Source organism: Hyperolius riggenbachi, chromosome 9 (assembly GCF_040937935.1).
Source record: "Hyperolius riggenbachi isolate aHypRig1 chromosome 9, aHypRig1.pri, whole genome shotgun sequence".
NCBI lineage: Eukaryota > Metazoa > Chordata > Amphibia > Anura > Hyperoliidae > Hyperolius > Hyperolius riggenbachi.
In genome coordinates, this window is record NC_090654.1 from 44310752 (window position 1) to 44330258 (window position 19507).

Here is a 19507-nt window from a genome sequence, read left to right on the forward strand (position 1 = left end):
TAGCCCCCCAGTGTAAGTTGCCAGACTAGCCCCCCAGTGTAAGTAGCCAGACTAGCCCCCCAGTGTAAGTTGCCAGACTAGCTCCCCAGCATAGGTAGCCAGACTAACCCTCCAGTATAGGTAGCCCCACAGTATAGGTAGCCAGAATAGCCCCCCAGTATAGGTAGCTCCCCAGTATAAGTAGCCAGACTAACCCTCCAGTATAAGTAGCCAGACTAGCCCCCCAGCATAGGTAGCCAGACTAACCCTCCAGTATAGGTAGCCAGACTAGCCCCCCAGCATAGGTAGCCAGACTAACCCTCCAGTATAGGTAGCCCCACAGTATAGGTAGCCAGACTAGCCCTACTGTATAGGTAGCTCTACAGTATAGGTAGCCAGACTAGCCCTACTGTATAGGTAGCTCCACAGTATAGGTAGCCAGAATAGCCCCCCAGTATAGGTAGCCCCCCAGTATAAGTAGCCAGAATAGCCCCCCAGTATAAGTAGCCAGACTAACCCTCCAGTATAAGTAGCCAAACTAGCCCCCCAGTATAAGTAGTCAGACTAGCCCCGCAGTGTAAGTTGCCAGACTAGATCCCCAGTATAGGTAGCCAGACTAGCCCTACTGTATAGGTAGCGCCACAGTATAGGTAGCCAGAATAGCCCCCCAGTATAGGTAGCCCCCCAGTATAAGTAGCCAGACTAGCCCCCCAGTATAAGTAGCCAGACTAGCCCCCCAGTATAGGTAGCCAGACTAGCCCCCCAGTATAGGTAGCCCCACAGTATAGGTAGACCCCCAGTATAGGTAGCCCAACAGTATAGGTAGCCAGATTAGCCCCCCAAGCATAGGTAGCGGGCCCACATATGCAGAGTAGCAATCAGGGGGTGGAGAGCAGTGACATACATCTCCAGGCTCTACCAAAGATCTACCTTTTCTATGCATCCCTGTGTCTATCCCAGTGCCCTCTCTCACCATGTTACCCACGTGAAGAGAATGGGCACTGTAGTCATGGATACGAGGACACTAGGAGGAAGGTAGATCATTGCTCCGTTCACAACTCTGCACTTCCTGCCATGTAACTGCTTAAAGCTGGCTGAGCCCACTGCCCCCCCCCCCCTTCCTTGGCTACAGGCCCCATAGCAGCTGACACCTTGACAATCAAGCATTGTTGAGATGGTCGTTAGCGATCGTTTGTAGGCATGCTCATTCCGATTCTGCAGAAAGGACATTTCCGATCAGAAATCACATTTCTGCATCGGAATGCGGTACACGGAAATTAGTGTGCGGAATTTGTCGGACATTTTCGCTATATTGATAATCGGTAATTTTAAGCCAATCAGAAGACTCGGAATGAATCAGCCAATCAGAGAATGAGGATTTGTAGTGCGGTAAGCGGAATTTTCCGTGGAAAACGGAAATCCGCGGAAATCAGAATGCCGTTGGAATACTGCTAAATACCAATGGAAAACAGCGGTAGCGGAAATCTACATTGGCGGAATTTCCGCGGTATCGGAAATCAGCAATTCCGACCATTCTTGATCCTTTGTTTGGACCACCAAGGACCAGTTCTTGTTTTTGAGGAAACTTATTTTCCACCCCCTTACTAAGGACAAGACAAGACAAATAACACTAAGGGCCAGTGCACACCAAAAAGCGCAATCGCAAACGCTCAGCGCTTTTTGAAGTGATTTTCCTAGGCAATCCTAGGAATGCACCTAGCGATTTTCTAATCATGCCTAGTGATTTTTGGAGCGTTTTAGTGTAGCGTTTGTTATTTTTTGTTACAGAACAAACAAGCTACAGTAGTAGCTTCTGTAACAAAAACACTTGAAAATTGCTCTGTTTTAGTGCTTTTCAGAGAGATTTTCCACTTTCCTATACTTAACATTGAGGCTGAATCACCTCAGAAATCAGCAAAAATTTTGCAGGACCCACGTTTGCCTTTGAGAAAAAAGCTCATCGCTCTGGTGCGCTTCATCTCATTCAATTACATTAGCCAAGGGTTTTTCAAAGCAATGGTGTTTTTAAAAGCACTCAGAAGCGCTCTTGGTGTGCACCAGCCCTTAATTGCGCTTTTCTCCTGGCAGGCTCAGCTGCAGCCACTAGGGCACGCTCAGTAGGCAGTATTAGGGAGTCTAGCCCAAGGACTGCTACTGAGCGCCACGGAGTGTGGAGTAACTGAGCAGCATGTTTGTACAGTGGTTGTTCCAAAACTGTCATCTGAAACAATCACAAATGATCATTTCAGGCAACAAAAAGGTAGAAGTATGAGCGTAGCGTCTGCTGTGTGGGCAGGCACTGTGTGCACAAAGCACAGTTCATTCGGCACACTGAGGGGGCGGGGCAGAAACCCAGGTCACTGGTAAAACCGCTTACCTCAGACGTGAGTTTCACACACAGGAAGTGCAGAAATCAGGGGAACATTACAATCAATTATTTTATGAAAACTGAAAATCTCTTTCAAAAACCAGACATCAAAGAAAGCCTACGATACCTCCTACACAATGCATGCATTAAATTTGCATGGGCATCTGATCTGAATAATGTGCATTGACGACCAGCCCGACTGATAACAGAACAGTATTAATCAATAGCTTATAGTGTACAAGAGGTCAATATGGAGCATCTGGAAGACATACAATGTCCAGGGGACGTTTCTTTGAACCAGTGACTAGATTTAAAGTCACACACGTAAACAACAGACACACACACGGACAAACACACAGACTGACACACACGTAAACACACATACACACGAACACACACAGGTGTATATAGATAAACACACTGACAAACACATTCTTTTCTGACACTTGTAGACATCTCTCTGAATGCCCTACCAACTGCTCCATCACATAAGAAGACTCCTATTTCACATTAGTCATTACATCCCAATCTCAGCCCAAGGTTATTGGATGAAGGGTACATTATTTTAGCCCAGTCGAGACTAAATGAGAAAAATGGACTATCCTACAGCTTTAAAGGATACCTAAGCTCTAAAAAAATTTCAAAACTGGAGAAGCAGGCATGTGTAGCACGCTGTTCTCATGCCCACTGCTCCCTCGTTCTTCTCCGTGTCCCTCCCGGGGCTACTTCTCAGTCGGCCAGGGTTGGTAAGCAGTACGCAGGCGCTGTCTGACGGTACACATGCTTGATTGCACGCCCCTGGCCGGGATCGCTCTGCGTGTGCTCAGCTCACTACGTAGTCGTGACATGCCTAGTCGTGACATTTAAATTTTTTGAGAGCTAAGGTATCATTTAAAGGGAACCTAAACTGAGAGGGATATGGATGTTTCCTTTTAAACAATACCAGTTGCCTGGCAGTCCTGCTGATCTCTTTGGCTGTAGTGGTGGTTGAATCACACACCTGAAACAAGGATGCAGCTAATCCAGTCTGACTTCAGTCAGACTCAGAGCACCTGATCTGCATGCTTGTTCAGGGGCTGTGGCTAAAAGTATTAGAGACACAGGATCAGCAGGAGAGTCAGGCAACTGGTATTTCTTTTAAAAGGAAAAATCCATATCCTTCTCAGTTTAGGTTCCCTTTAACTCCCTCAGATACACGGGCTATTCATTACTGATTGGAAAAGTGTTGAAAAAGAAACCGAAGCCAACTTGTCGTGTCCTCCACCCCTAACACCGTAACTGTCCACATTGCCCAACTTCCAAAACAACCTCAGAGGGACTGAAACCCCCAGGACTATGCTCATTCCTTCTGGAAATGGGGCTTGTAGTTCCCCAGCAGCTTGAGAGCTCCACATAGCGTACCCAGCTGTGCTCCTTCATCTCCTCCTCGCACTTACGGTACGGAGTGCAACTCCAGAGGGGATTCCAGGCTTTGAAGGTCTCGTTCCTGATGCTCCGAAACCCTCATCCTTCTGAATGATATAACCGTTCTCCTGCCATCCACCTGCCCCACTCTGCCAGCAGCATCTCCATCCCCGCCGGTGCGACTGCCATCACTCCATCTTCTGCACAGCAATTAATCAGGCGAAAATTACCTTGTGTCAGAGCCAGGACTTTGCTGATCACTTGCAACAGGGGGAACTTCTGCCTCTGGTGTGGAGCTGTAGTATTCCAGGGGTGGACGGTCAGCGGTCACAGGACGGGCTGCTGCTGAGCAGGTAGCAGGGATCTGACCAGCTGACTCCATAAAGGTTGGAGGAAAGAATAGACTCTAGCATGATGTTCAGCCCTCGCTGCTTTCCACGTTTTATCTAAGTCACTCAGAGAGCCTCCTCCTTCTCCCCCCTCCATCTCTCCCTCTCTCGCGCTCTCTCTCTCTCCCTCTCATTTATTTTTCCTTCTAGTTTCCTCTAGCCTTCACACTCTCTCCATGGAATTAAAGGACACCAGAAGTAAGAGGTATACGGAGGCTGCCATATTTATTTCCTTTTAAGCAATACCAGTTGCCTGGCAGCCCTGCTGGTCTATTTCTCTGCAGTAGTATCTGAATAACACCAGAAACAAGCATGCAGCTAATCTTGTCAGATCTGACTTTAAAGTCTGAAACACCTGATCTGCTGCATGCTTGTTCAGGGGCTATGGCTAATAGTACTAGAGGCAGTGGATCAGCAGGGCTGCCAGGCAGCTGGTATTGCTTAAAAGGAAATAAACATGGCAGCCTCCATATACCTCTCTCTTCAGTTCCCCTTAAACAATGCAAATTGGGGGCAGTCCTGCTGATTCTCTGGTTCTAATACTTGTAGCCATAGACCCTGCACAAGCATGCAGATCAGGTGTTTCTGACTAAAGTCTGACTAGATTAGACCCATGCTTGTTTCAGGTGTGTATAGTCAGACACTACTGATGCCAGAAAGATCAGCATGACGACCAGGCAACTGGCATTGTTTTAAAGAAAATAAATATCCCTCTTATTTCAGATGTCCTTTAACCACTTAAGGACCAGAGGCTTATACCCCCCTAGTGACCAGGTCATTTTTTACAATTCGGCACTTCACAACTTTAACGGTTTATTGCACAGTCATACAACTTAGCACCCAAATGAATATTACCTCCTTTTCATCTCACTAATAGAGCTTTCTTTTGGTGGTATCTGATTGCTGCTGCTATTTTGATTTATTTTTTATTAAAAAAAGACTTACTTTTTTTTTAATCTCCCCTCTCCCTCCCCCGTTCCCCCCTAAATTTACCATTCACCACGTAAATACATTTGGCTATGGCAGGGATTAGATTTTAAGGCCATCAGAGGGACAGTTAGCGACAAGACAATATACTCTGTACAGCGCTGCACAAGATGTAAGCGCTATATACATTTTTTTTTAAATAAATACAAAACACAGCCTGCCAGCGCTAATCAGCCACTGGCAGGCTGATCACTGCGGCCGTCTGTTTGCTCATGCGAGCTCTCGTCTATTTTCGCTCCTTGCGAGATAACGCCATATGGTGTCGTGGAGGAACAACAGAGCAACTTTGCAGCCGCCATTCGGGGTTAGGTGGTCGCAGAGAGGTTAAAGGGAACCTAAAGTGAGACTTCCATACTTATTTCCTTTAAGCAATACCAGTTGCCTGGCAGCCCTGCTGATGTCTTTGGCTACAATAGTGTCTGAATCACATACTTGAAACAAGCATGCAGCTAATTCAGTCAGACTTCAGTCAGAGCACCTGATCTGCTGCATGCTTGTTCAGGGTCTATGGCTAAGAGTATTGAAGGCAGAGGATCAGCAGTAAAACCAGGCAGTATGCATTTTTTAAAAGGAAAAAAATATGACAGCCTCATTATCCCTATCGCTTTTGTCCAATGCACCCATTTGTATGTAATATGAGGAACTACATAAAGTATCAATGCAAAGTATATATATTCACTTAATTTACCCTTCTGTAACCCCTCCAAAAGAGGGTTATAGATTACTAAAGCATTACTATGTGTGTGGCGCCTTTAAGACTAAGGGCCCTTTAAGGCTGCATTTCCACTTGTGCGGTGCGAATCGCCGCGGTAAAAATTCGCATGCGGATGCGAATTTCGCATGCGGGTCTATGCGAATTTTCATGCAAATTCGCATGGATGACAATGTATGCAAATTTAACCATGGCAGTGCTGGTGTGCTTTTCCATTGTTTCTATGCGAATTCGCATGAAAATTCGCATACCCAAACCTCATGCGAATTTCCTATTAAATACATTGTATGCGATTCACATAGCGGTATGCGGTATGCAAATTCTGATGGCTCTGCCATGCGAATTTTTTCTGCACAGAAAAACGCAAAGGAATCCTGACAAGTGGAAACCGTCCCATTCACTTGTATTGCTATGCGAATTTGCATGCGAATTCGCGATAGTGGAAATGGGCCCTTACACTTAATCAGCTGTTCTCAGTTAAAAGGGAAAGAAAACTGATTTTCAAAGTAATGTCCATGTTTTCCTATGGCACCTTTCACACTTAACGCGTTTTAACTGAAATCTTCTTCCCAATGCACTGATATGGAAAAACCGCATACTAACGCACACTAACGCATACACACTGATTAAGTGTGAACGGGGCCTAAGTATCATGCTGCTAGAACCAAAACGGCGCATGAGAAGGGCCAGTATGCGAAGGAAAGGTTGCATAACCAGTTGCCAAGTGACCACAGTATGCAAATTAGGGGAATTTGCTGGGACTTTCCAGAGCCCCGCACGGCCTGTCAGAGAGATACAGCGCAGGGGGGAGGGTCTAAAAAAGTGAAACTGGAGGGAACTAGTTGGAGCCAAGAGAGAGAGACGGAGAAAACGTGGAGGAGAGAGGACTTGAGCAGGAGCAAGCGGTGCGGAGCAGGGTTGGAGGCCAGACCAGCGCATAGAAAGGCCATAGCAGTCGCCCGGAAGCTAGGGGGACCCGGCGGCCATCCAGTGAAAGACACACTCGAGCAGTAAGGACAGCGGCAGTCGGCCGGACACTACCCGGAGGATGGAGCGGCATACCCGGATTGACCTTAAGACATTCGTAGTCAGATGAGTATAGGCCTGAGAGCCAAATCTAAGCCATAAAATGTGTACAGTTGGTAGCCAGTGGCCAGCGTCACTTGCTGATGATAGCAACCTAAAACCAGGATAGGCCCAAATTGTATCCCTGAGTGGTATTGCTAAAGATTGCCTAGTGCCTATGTGAGAGTGGTGTACAGTCACAGAGACTTTGTGCTGAGAATACAGTTGTTTATGCAGAAGAAAGCTGCTGATATAAAGTGAGACAAGTTGTTATTGATTATAAAAAGTCCAGGCCCTAGTGCCACTGAGAGACATTCATAGCCTCCATAGAGTACCCTGCTGAGCTGACACAGCCCACGCTTGCATATGGTCCTGTTACATAGAGACATTGTTCCTGTCAAGTCCGTTTCAAGTCAAGAGTTAAACTTCATATGTTGATGTGTTCTGCTTAACCACTTAACATCTCAGTCGTTTTCACCTTATGCATCCGAGCAATGTTCACCTCCCATTCATTAGCCTATAACTTTATCACTACTTATCACAATGAACTGATCTATATCTTGTTTTTTCCGCCACCAATTCGGCTTTCTTTGGGGGGTACATTTTGCTAAGAGCCACTTTACTGTAAATGCATTTTAACAGGAAGAATAAGAAAAAAAATGAAAAAATTCATTATTTGTCAGTTTTCGGCCATTATAGTTTTAAAATAATACATGCCTCCATAATTAAAACCCACGTATTGTTATTGCCCATTTGTCACGGTTATTTCACCATTTAAATTATGTCCCTATCACAATGTATCGCGACAATATTTTATTTGGAAATAAAAGAGCATTTTTTCCGTTTTGCATACATCACTATTTACAAGCTTATAAAAAAAAAAATAGAGAGAAATATTTCATCTTTACATAGATATTTAAAAAGTTTAGACCCTTAGGTAAATATTTATGTTTTTTTTTTTTTTTATAGTAATGTTTTTTTTTGTTTTTTTTTATTAAACATTTTATGTGGGCATTTTTGGGAGGGTGGGATATAAAAGTGTTTAATTTGGGGAAATATTGGTGTATTGTAATGTTTTTGAGGATTTTCTTGTAGTTTTACTTTTTGGCCACAAGATGGCAATCTCGATTTTTTTTACATGACGTCACTCTAAGCGTACAATGTACGCTTAGAGAGACACAGCTTCAGAAAGAGCGAAGCTTCCGAGAGAAGCTGTCGCTTTTTCAGCGGGGGAGGGGAATCAATGATCGGGCTCCATAGCCCGATAAATTGATTCCGTGGCTACCGACTCCGCGGCCGGGAGTGCGCGTGCACGCGCGCGATCGGCCGCGGGAGCGCGCGGGAGCGCGCCTGTCCTCCTTGACGTTTTTATACGTCAAGGAGGACAAAGTGGATAATTACAAAGAGTCTGATATCTAAAGAGAACCTGTCAGTATTACAAAGCTAAGTGGAAGTGGAGGAGTTACATTGCATCTTGTGACACTAAAGTATACTGCAGGAGATACCAGGTGATACCTGATCAAGATACAGAGTCAACTGTGTTGGAATACAGTTGTTGCAACGTTACAAAGTTCAGAGCTTATTCAGCCTTAAAGTCAAAGTGCACTTAAAGTGAGTTCTATTGTAGGAGGTTGGTGTTGATGGTATAGAGGGGTGCATCGGTCACTTTATACTTTATTTTGTTTATCTTTATTTTGCTTTAAACCTTTTTGATTATTTGATTTATATTTTATTTTGTTTGTTGTTTTGGGGAGCCCAATCCAGAGGGGGGGTATTAAGAGTAAAGTGTGTTGAGTGCTACAAATACAACCTAAAGAGTCTAAAAGATCTTGGAGCAAGGTGAATGTCCTGATTGGACCAACCAACGAACTGTCATCTATTCAGTACCATATTGCGAACTGTCACAAGTGTCCCCCAAGGTTTTGCTGAGCAATATAGCTTGGACTTGGTTGCAAGGGACTGAGAACTGATTAGGTATTGGACTGAATTGCTCAGTAGACCGGCCCTTTCCTCAGCCCACGTCCAACAACGGTACTGTGATCTGTATATGCTGTAAAGTGGTTGATTGTTGTACAAGAAGACCTATTGTAGCTCACTATAATTTCTGTGTAACTAACCGTTTCCTTCTGCACTTTTTACCGGTGCACCGACTGTGAAGATTAGATATTGTGTATTATTGACCTTTGATGTGCAAGGGAGGTGTGTTTTGACATTGAAGTGTTTTTGGCTGATAACAACTGCCGTGACCACTGTTTGGTTGCGAATAAATCTTTGATAATTTCATCTGAGTCAGTGTCTGGTGGATTCCACTCAGCCGGAGCCCGGTGCAAGCAATTTCATACGGCTTACACTTCTACTACTTAGATTTGGTAAAGGTGCCCATTAGGGATGGCAATTCTTAGGAGAACTCATGGAAAAGCATGTGGTCAGCTGATAGATAGGTTCTGATTTGCTGGTCATGATCATGTGTTAAACCAGGAAGTCATCACAACAATTCAGAACCTTACAAATCTATCAGCTGATCAAACTGATCACATGCTTCTCCAGGAGTTCTCCCAAGCATTGCCATCCCTAGTGCCCATTAACAATCCAGTTTCGCGAACCATCAACTGTCTGATCTAATTGTTGCAATCGATCTGAAATGATTGTGCAGACCAACCAATGAAGGGGAAACTGTTAAGCAATCAGACTCAGGCCTGAGACACACTGCAGATCGCTTCTTGATCCGTCATGTTAGTGCTGCATTTTTAAAAAAAATGCTCCCATTGACTTGCATTAAAATCACTGTAAAAGTGTGGCAAAATTAGCGCAATTGTGGTTTTTAAAAAAAAAAAAAGGCAACCACTGCGATTTTGCCACAATTTTTATGCGATTTTGCAACAATATTAACACAATTTTTATTCAAGTCAACGGAAGTGGATTTAAAAAAAAAATTAAAAAACGCAGATGCAGCGCTGAGTGATCAAAAATCGATCTGCGGTGTTTCTCAGGCCTTAAAGGAGGAGCTGTCAGCCATACTATCTCCACATATATAAGTAGACAAATACTTGCTCTACTTACATAACACGTGTATTGCACTGTCCATGTTTTGATGTTTAGTGATTTTTCTATAGTAAAAAAGGAGAAAATCCTTCTTAGGATTCTCCATTTTTACTGTGTCTATCTTGAAGCCAATCCTGATGTCATTTCCTTCCTTACTCTCCTCTGCCTGATTGTGTATGTATCGCCCACCCTCCTTCCACTCTTCAGGTACTCCCACCCAGCTCTGCAGTAGAAAGTGCATTGTCTCAGCATGAGAAATATTGGCCAATCAGGGAGGAACAGAGGTGTGGGAGGGGAAAACAGGAGGGAAAACGGCTTCAGCCAATCAGGCTGCATTAGTTAAATCTGAGGGGAAATAAAGAAGCAAAAAAAAAGACAACCCAGCATGCCCTGCAACTTCCTTTGAGCAGCAATGTACCAAATTAGAGCCAGATAAACTAGGAAATGATAATTTATCAAAAAGAAAAGTAATTTTGGATTGCCCGGTTAGCAACCTTATTACTCGTTTACCAGATAAACATAAAGAATTGATTTTTAATTTTATGCCCGACAGTTACACCTCAAGGTGCCCATTAAGGGCTGAGTTCCACTGGGTTCAGCTTCCCGAATCGGACGTGGGAACCTGTGGTGCTGCAAAGCTGCAGCTGAATCGCTATAGCCATGCTGCCATATATGACTATAGGGATTTGGATGAGTGCTTCAAAAAAAACCTCCATGCCTTCAAGAATCACACAGGCATGCGTTTCGGAAGGAAAGCTATTGGCTGAATAGGCGGCGTTACTCCATTTGTGACGCATGTGGGGAAACTCTGTGTATTCAAACTGAGGGGAAACAGGCCCTAACGGTACAATTTCCAGAACAATCAACCATATGATCGATCAGGTACCATTAATGGTGTCAAAGATCAACGATGAACGATCATTCTGTTGATCTGAGTTTAGGATTATTCTTTTAGGGTGGCCACACATGATACAATTAATTGATCAGATTTGACAGCAATTTGATAAAAAAAAAAAACCTGTTGTTTCTACAGAAAAATCGAAAAAATGTTTTTTTAATTTGAGTGAATTTTCCAATTGGATTTCCCTGTTTTTCCTTTTTTATTTTTTTTTGTTTGTTGTTTTCTATATCAGGAGTGGCTGAAATTTCTGATCAATTTTTTGCAAGATTGTATGGTGTGTGTGGTAGACAGCAAGATGCCGGCTTTCATTCACAAAGTGAAAGTGAAACATACAACACTTTCCTCCTGTGTACTGTTCACAGTACTCAGGAATTAAGTGTAGTGCCATCTTGTGGCCAAAAAGTAAAAATGCACCCGCATACACTATTATATAGAAAAACACATACATTTTTATTAATTTTAACTCCTTTTACTCCTACCCCATAGTTACCAAAATAAAACACTTGTAAACAAAAAGAAAATTACATCATTAAAAAAAACATAAATAGTTACATTAGGCACTTTTTTAATATGAACAGTATGTCATGCAGTTATATCACTGTTATTTTTATAAATAAAGGCTTGTAATTATTGATATAGTATAAAAAAAAAAAAAAAAAAAAACACTGAACGGAAAAAATACACCTTTATTTCCAAATAAAATATTATCGCCATACATTGTACTAGGGACACATAATTTAAACATTGTAATAAATGGGACAAATGGGCAAATAAAACATGTGGGTTTTACCATAACACATATTATTTTAAATCTATAATGGCTGAAAACTGAGAGCTAATGATTTTTTTAAATTTGTTTTCTTATTCGCTAATAAAATATATATAAAATAAAATAATTCTTAGCAAACAGTACCACCCAAGGAAAGCCTAATTTGTGGTGAATAAAAACTCTTTTTTTAATCTACTGGGGCTGTGCCAAGCCCAGGGAGACCACGGGGTTGTACATTGTTAATGTATGTTTTTTTACTTGTTACAAAAAAACCCCAATAAATTGTTTTCAAAAAAATAAAAATTGTTGAGAATAAAACGAAATATAGATCATTTCACTGTGATAAGTAATGATAAAGTTATTGGCAAATGAATGGGAGGAGCGTGATGTGAACATTGCTCTGGTCTTTAAGGGGATAAAAACTTGGTTGGGAAGTGGTTAAGCAGGGAGGAGAATCAGCTGCAGGGCTGGTCACTAAGAGTTAATCTACTTCGACACAGGAAGGAGGTGGGTGGAGTCAGTCGATCTGCTTTATATCAGTGTCAACAAGGAGCTACAGTAACAAGGTCGGAGTCAACCAGTCTGGTAGTTTCAATAATTTTATGGCAAAAATGTACAAAACTTTGTCCATTGTTAAATGAATGCAACTTATATACATTAAATATTTCTGAGTCTCAATTCGGGCTTTAATTGTGACAAGTTTTGAGGGTGCTTAAAGTTTCTTGGACTGCATAGAAATCTGTTTCTTCAGCTTTCCGCACAAGTTTGCTGTATATGCACAGGATGGGAAATATTAGCAGACGATTCCCCTAGGGACAGATGACAGCTGATGTCTAATGACACAGAAATGTCACATAGACGGGTCAAAATTCCTGGCCCAAAATAAATTAACCAAACCACATTTCCTTACCAGTCTCCACCCAGAAATATCCTAGACTCCTCCCAGGAAAACTTCACTTCAGTGTGAGGCTGTCAGAGTGGATTGTTCGGTCTACTTGGCTGGCAAAGCAAAACGACTAAAAAAAATTACTAAAATGTAATATCTTTATCTACTCATATCTTAAAATAAAATCATTATTTTATTGTTTTTTTGTTTTTGTTTTTTTTTAAAGAACTTACGAGGCCAAATGTCGTCCCCCCCCCCCCCCCAAAAAAAAAGTTAGATACCTGCATAACTTTGGAGGACGCCGTCCGCGCCCTCCATGCCGTTCCGCCGGGTCCCCGCCGCTCATGGCCCCCCCGAACGGCTCACGACCCCACAGCCAGGGTCGGGCTCTCTTGCCTGCATAAAGATGGCCGCGGCTGCGCACTCCGCATAGCCGCTAGTGCGGCTGCGCAGCTCTAGGGCCAACCCCCTGATCCACACAACAGGCTGTTTCCTGTAGCGTGGATCGGGGGCTGGCCCTAGAGCTGCGCAGCCACACTAGCGGCTATGCGGAGTGCGCAGCCGCGGCCAGCACCGGTGGCCATCTTTATGCAGGCAAAAGAGCCCGGCCCTGGCCGTGGGGTCGTGAGCGGCGGGGACCCGGCGGAGACGGTGTCCTCCATGTCCTCCAAAGTTATGCAGGTATCTAACTTTTTTTTGGGGGGGGGGGGACATTTGGCCTTGTAAGTCCTTTAACAGTCTCCTCAATTCAGCTGTGTACATTACTAAAATAACCTCATGTTTACTTTTTTATATGCATAAAACACAATTTGCATATTCAGTGGAGATGCATTGTGGGTAGTCACAGTTGCTCACTTAAATCTGAATTATCGCAAACACGTACATTTTAAGAAGGCAAATTACACTGAGCATTGCTTTTAATTAGGAGGGCTTTTCGGTTTCTTTTAGTCCCGTATACTTTCCTAGTTGTTCTGGGTCACCCCGAGCTGCTTGTGTATTTTGTTGTGCTGGTCCAAGCTCTATCCCATAGAGCCATATCAATCCCTGCCATGCACTGATGAGGACCAAAAGTCTGAAACAGGCTGTCTGCATGTTGGGCTGATGTGGCGCTGTTAATCTAAAAGCTATAGGCTTGCTATACAACAGAGGTTCTGCATGTAAGTCTGGCTTCGGGGGCATAAAGAGAAGGATAATTGCACATTTTTGTACTTAATGGGGCCTCTGAAGATGGTGTCTCTAGCCCCATAATTTAGCATCTTGAAGATGAATGTACGTTAGCGTAAAATAGTGCAATTGCGATATACAGCGAAATGGACCACTATGTCATTTGCATAACGTGTGTTGCATTTGTTTTAATAAATGCCAGTAAACTTTACGTGCACCCGTAAAATTTACTGACATGAGTATAATTCAATGCCTGTAAAGCAAACCTGAACTGAAAATTAAAAGTAAAAAATAAACATACACAAGTGATACTTACCTCCCGTGTAGTCTACTCCTCAATCTCTTTCTCCTCTCCCACGTCCTGTTTGTCCACTGTGACCAATGGAATTCTCTCCATTTTAAAAATGGTGATGACCCCGTAACCGATTCTGGGTCAGCACACTGTTAAACTATAATATCACCCACTTGGGCCATAGGGAAACATGCACATTACCTTGCACATCAGTTGTCCTTTCAGTTATAGCTGATAGCAACTGATCTATAACTGACAGCAACTGATATATTGCAGTTCTGACAAAATCTAGTCAGAACTGGAAGGAATCACTGCAAGAAGAAAATTGTGAAAATAGTGAGTTATTGAGAGGAATGGATGGCGAGGTAAATATGTAGTATTCATTTTCAGGTACATCGTGTTTATTTTAAATAATTTCACTCGTTTCAGGTTCCCTTTAATCCCTTCCCTTTTATTATTGCTTCGCACACAAGACGTTTGTAGAAACTTTCTAAACAGCTGAAAGCAGAACAATCGTTTTTAGAAAAAAAAAAGTTAAATTAAAAACTGTCTGCAAACAAGAGAGTGGTGTTTGTGACTAAACAATACTGTACAAGACACACTCCAGGCTATTTCCAAGGAACATGATTACAGAGTAAGGCAGCTGAGGCGCAGCTATACCTGCAGACGGGACTGCTGCATTGCACATCACTCTCTGAATAGTGCAGAGTCAGCACACTGTCTCTGCAATGCAGTGCAGTTATAAAGATGCCACTAAATAAAATTTGAGAGGGGCTTGACTCCTGCGGCGCTGGCACCTCCCGCCTGGCTGGCGAGAGCCCTGCAAGACACAAGTATGGATGTCTAATTCCTTCAGTCCAGGAATTGCATGTATGCTATTATAGCATGTGTAAAGTCATATTAAATATGTGCCATGATCATGGGGCCTCCCCGTTCCATCAGCCCTCCTCCCCGTGTGTGGCCTGCCACATCCAGATATTGACCTGCTCCAGCGCTGCAATAGGTGTCCTCTTCCTCTCGGCAGCCACCCGCTCTATGCTGCATACGCCTCTCCTGGTCATGTGACCCTGTTCCAGCGCTGCACTGGGTGTCCTCTTCCTAGCAGCCACCCGCTCTGTGCTGCATACCCCACTCCTAGTCATGTGACCCTGTTCCAGCGCTGCACTGGGTGTCCTCTTCCTAGCAGCCACCCGCTCTGTGCTGCATACCCCACTCCTAGTCATGTGACCCTGTTCCAGCGCTGCAATAGGTGTCCTCTTCCTCCCGGCAGCCACCCGCTCTATGCTGCATACGCCTCTCCTGGTCATGTGACCCTGATCCAGCGCTGCAATAGGTGTCCTCTTCCTCCTGGCTGCCACCCGCTCTATGCTGCATACGCCTCTCCTGGTCATGTGACCCTGATCCAGCGCTGCACTGGGTGTCCTCTTCCTAGCAGCCACCCACTCTATGCTGCATACCCCACTCCTGGTCATGTGACCCTGCTCCAGCGCTGCAATAGGTGTCCTCTTCCACCAGGCAGCCACCCACTCTATGCTGCAGACCCCACTCCTGGTCATGTGACCCTGTTCTAGCGCTGCATTGGGTGTCCTCTTCCTAGCAGCCACTCGCTCTGTGCAGCATTTCCCTCTCCTGGTCATGTGACCCTGATCCAGCGCTGCATTGGGTGTCCTCTTCCACCAGGCAGCCACCCACTCTATGCTGCATACCCCACTCCTGGTCATGTGACCCTGATCCAGCGCTGCATTGGGTGTCCTCTTCCTAGCAGCCACTCGCTCTGTGCAGCATTCCCCTCTCCTGGCCATGTGACCCTGCTCCATTGCTGCATTGGGAGTCCTCTTCCTCCTGGCAGCCCCCTGCTCTATGCTGCATATCCCTCTCCTGGTCATGTGACCCTGCTCCAGCGCTGCATTGGGTGTCCTCTTCCTAGCAGCCACCCACTTTATGCTGCAGACAGGCCCGGCCCTAGACCATTTGCCGCCTGAGGCAAATTTTAAAGAAGCCGCCGCCGACCCCCCCCCCCCTGCGCTCCACTGACGTCACTTCCTGCTACGCCGCAGGAAGTGACGTCAGTGGAGCGCACGCTGGAACAAGGAAGGTGAGTGATCCCCGCCCGTTGCCTCTTATAGCTGCAGCCAGCCAGCGACCTAACAAGCTGGAGGGGAGCGGAGGACGGGGGACCCAGGCGAGGGAGGGGGGGGTCCGACCCCCCTCCCCGCCGCTAGGCCCAATACCCCCTTCCTGCCCGCTATCCCCTCCAGTTCGGGCGGCCCTCCCCACCCACGGACGGGCGGGTGCCGCCCCCCCAGAAGTGCCGCCTGAGGCAAACGTTTCACCCCGCCTCATGGGCGGGCCGGCCCTGGCTGCAGACCCCACTCCTGGTAATGTGACCCTGCTCCAGCGCTGAATTGGGTGTCCTCTTCCTAGCAGCCACCCGCTCTGTGCAGCATTCCCCTCTCCTGGTCATGTGACCCTGCTCCATTGCTGCATTGGGAGTCCTCTTCCTCCTGGCAGCCCCTTGCGCTATGCTGCATACCCCTCTCCTAGTCATCATGTGACATGCATCGGGAGGTAGCGGTAAGCAGGTATAGAGCATGGGGCTGCTGGAAAGACGAAGAGACCCGGCACAGCGCTGGATACATTTCTCCACTGCACTTACTCTGCAAGTTGGGAGGGAGCAGCAGTTGCAGGTTTCGTGAGGGGCTATTGTTATATCACTGCCCGTGTGGCATTTGCAATCTTTATTGTCCAATGATGCCACACTCCGGCCTCTAATACTTTTAGCCATAAACCAGTTTCAGGTGTGTACTGCAGCCAAAGAGATCAGCAGAACTGCCAGGCAACTGGTATTGTTTAAAGCGGACCTGAACTTCCTCTCTGCTTTGTTACAGCTGATACAAACCCTGCAAGAGATCTGCAATGTCTATTTCCTGCTTTCATGGAAGCAGACATAGGGTTAGTATCCTGTGTTTAAAATTTAGCTGCTCTGCTCTGCCAGCCAGCTGATACAGCTGAGAGATCAAATTTCAGTTGTGATTAGTCACAAGCTAAACTCTAAATACATACAGGGTGGATTTCTCTATGTTTTCCTTCTGTCCTGTGCAAGAGTTCAGGTCCACTTTAAAATAAAGTTGGTTACCACAGAATGTGCACGTAACAGTGGCAGTGAAGCATACTATTCATTGGCTGTATGCTTCACTGTATGCGATGCAACACTGGCACAAGGTGCAACATGACTTTTTCCCCTCCATTGCGTTCCGTTTTTTTACTGGGAATGCAACGCAGCTCCCACTGTGAACTTAGTCTAAAAGTGGACTCCAATTGTTTTAAGACTGGGTTTTCAGTAGTCAGTTGCATAATGCACAAAATATGACGGGTGTGCACTGCAATGCAGATTGGACATGTGAACAGGCTTATAGAATTGGATGGGCAGTGAGCTGACATGCAGAATTATTCTGCACCCCAAATAAGCACTGTGAACAGGGCCCGAAGAACTGACACCACCCAAAACCGAGACTCCAAATTCAGGTGGACAACAGCAGCTTAAATCTTTCAGTGAATTGAGTTTTATCTTTTACTGATTTAACCACTTAGGTCTATCTGGACGGATATATCCGTCCACATAGCCGACCCTGCTGCAGCTGAGCCTGGCGCATGCTCCCCCGCCACCTTCCGTTAGCACGGAGATTAATGAATGGGAACATAGTTCGAAATTGAGCTCTGGGCCTCAATGTCTGTTCTCTCCCTTATAAAGTTCCCTGGTGTCTAATAGCCCCCCTCCATCCCCTATACATTTCCCTGATGTTTAGTGGTCCTCCCTCCCTCATCTATACAATTCCTTGATGTTTATTGGTCCTCCCTCGCCATACAGTTCCCTGGTGTCTGGTGGTCCCCTTCCCTCTCCTATACAGTTCCCTGGTATGTAGTGCTGTCCCCCTCCCCAAATGGCTTCCCTGGTGATCTAGGGTTTACCCTCCAGTGTAGCTTCTCTGGTGGTCTTGAGTGGGCAAAACATAATGCAAAGTGGGAAAACCACTGGAGGACCAAATCTGATGGCTCTGAGGGCCAGATTTGGCCCATGGGCCGGAGTTTGACATGTATGCAGTAAGGGGATATTGTTATCCTTTATACTAACCCAAGGTTATAAATATGCATAGTCTTGGAAGCACCTGTGGGTGGTCGCCGGTCGGCTGAGTGTTGGTGGTGAGCTTGTGGGGGGCGTGGCGTGTTCGGTCACTTAGTGAGGCAGTTGTGGTGTCCGCATGCAGCTGCAGGTGCGTTGGTGCATACTTAAATATGTCTGGATGCACCCGTGGGCAACAGCTTAGTGTGGGAGGCGTAATTGTGGCCGGCTTAATGTGGGTGGCGGCTTAGTATGGAGGTTGTGGTGTGCGAGCAGGAAGCGCGATTCTTTTGTAAATCTTTTGTGAATCTGAGGTTTCCTAATTTAATCTATCTGGGACTTCTTTAAAGAAAACCCAGAGATCTCCTTTCAGCATTTTGCGCGCACAATCATGGATTTTCAGGAGTTTTCGCACGAAAACGTGAAAATGTCGGTGATATGAGTTATCACGTTTTAGTGAATCAAGCCCAGTGTCCGGATGTGGCACAACAAAAGGTCATGCTGGAATTTGTAGTGCATCACCCGCTGCATGCATCTTACTGAAGCCATAACATATTATGTATAAACGTATACATTATGTATGCCAATTGCCAACCTTGGAATGCATACTGAGATCTGGGGGATAATTCATATTGGCTTCGCCATTTATTGCCTACCGCACTCCAGCCAACACAGACAGAGGGAAATAAAAACCTCACTTTATTACCATCACATTTCTAGCTTGGCAATAAAACTGGCAGAGTTTGGGCATTCATTTCTCCCCTGAAGATCATTTAGCGTTATAGCTCCCTCTTGTGGCCATTCTCATACCTTACTCTTGAGCCAGCTCTTTTTTAGGTTATTTTTTTGTAGATTTACTTCGGGAATGGAAGAAAAAAAAATGTCAAATGCCAAGAAAACACAATAGGTATTTGGATGGGCGTTTGAAAAGCTTTCATGCTGGCTCTTCAGTGTAAGAACTGAAGCCGGTCAGATATTAAAGCATGGTACACGTGTGTACAGGCATCTCCTGAGGTCACTTAAAGAGACACTGAAGCGAAAAAAAATATAGGATATAATGAATTGGTTGTGTACTATGAATAATTACTAGAAGATTAGCAGCAAAGAAAATATTCTCATATTTTTATTTTCAGGTATATAGTGTTTTTTCTAACATTGCGTCATTCTATAATATGTGCACATTACACAACACTCAGCATTCAAAATGATTCTTTCAGAGCAGTCTGTGAACTAATGACCTCTCCTCTGGCTGTGAACAATTTTCTTTTCCTCTAACACTTGAGATAATAAAAGTCAGAAGACAGCCCTCTCCACGACTTTGAAAGTCGTAGAGCTTAATGGTTTTTTTGCATAGAGATAACAACTGGAGTTTCTTAACTCTTCCTGTACTGGAAGCAATTAGACTGATGTATCTGATCTTAATGTTTTA

At 44.9% G+C, this 19507-nt stretch overlaps 1 protein-coding gene across 3 annotated transcripts in view; it reads right to left on the bottom strand.

The window, feature by feature from the left end:
- The window catches only part of KLHDC8B (kelch domain containing 8B), a 199627-nt gene extending 195423 nt beyond the window's left edge, over positions 1-4204 (bottom strand). Inside the window, exon 1 of one of the 3 annotated variants that reach the window (XM_068252617.1) lies at positions 3982-4204. The gene's annotated coding sequence lies outside the window, so the exon portion shown is untranslated. Of the gene's footprint in view, positions 1-3748; positions 3961-3981 lie in introns of those variants that run through there. The other 2 variants (XM_068252619.1, XM_068252618.1) reach the window with 2 other exon arrangements.
- Positions 4205-19507: the final 15303 nt, after the last annotated feature.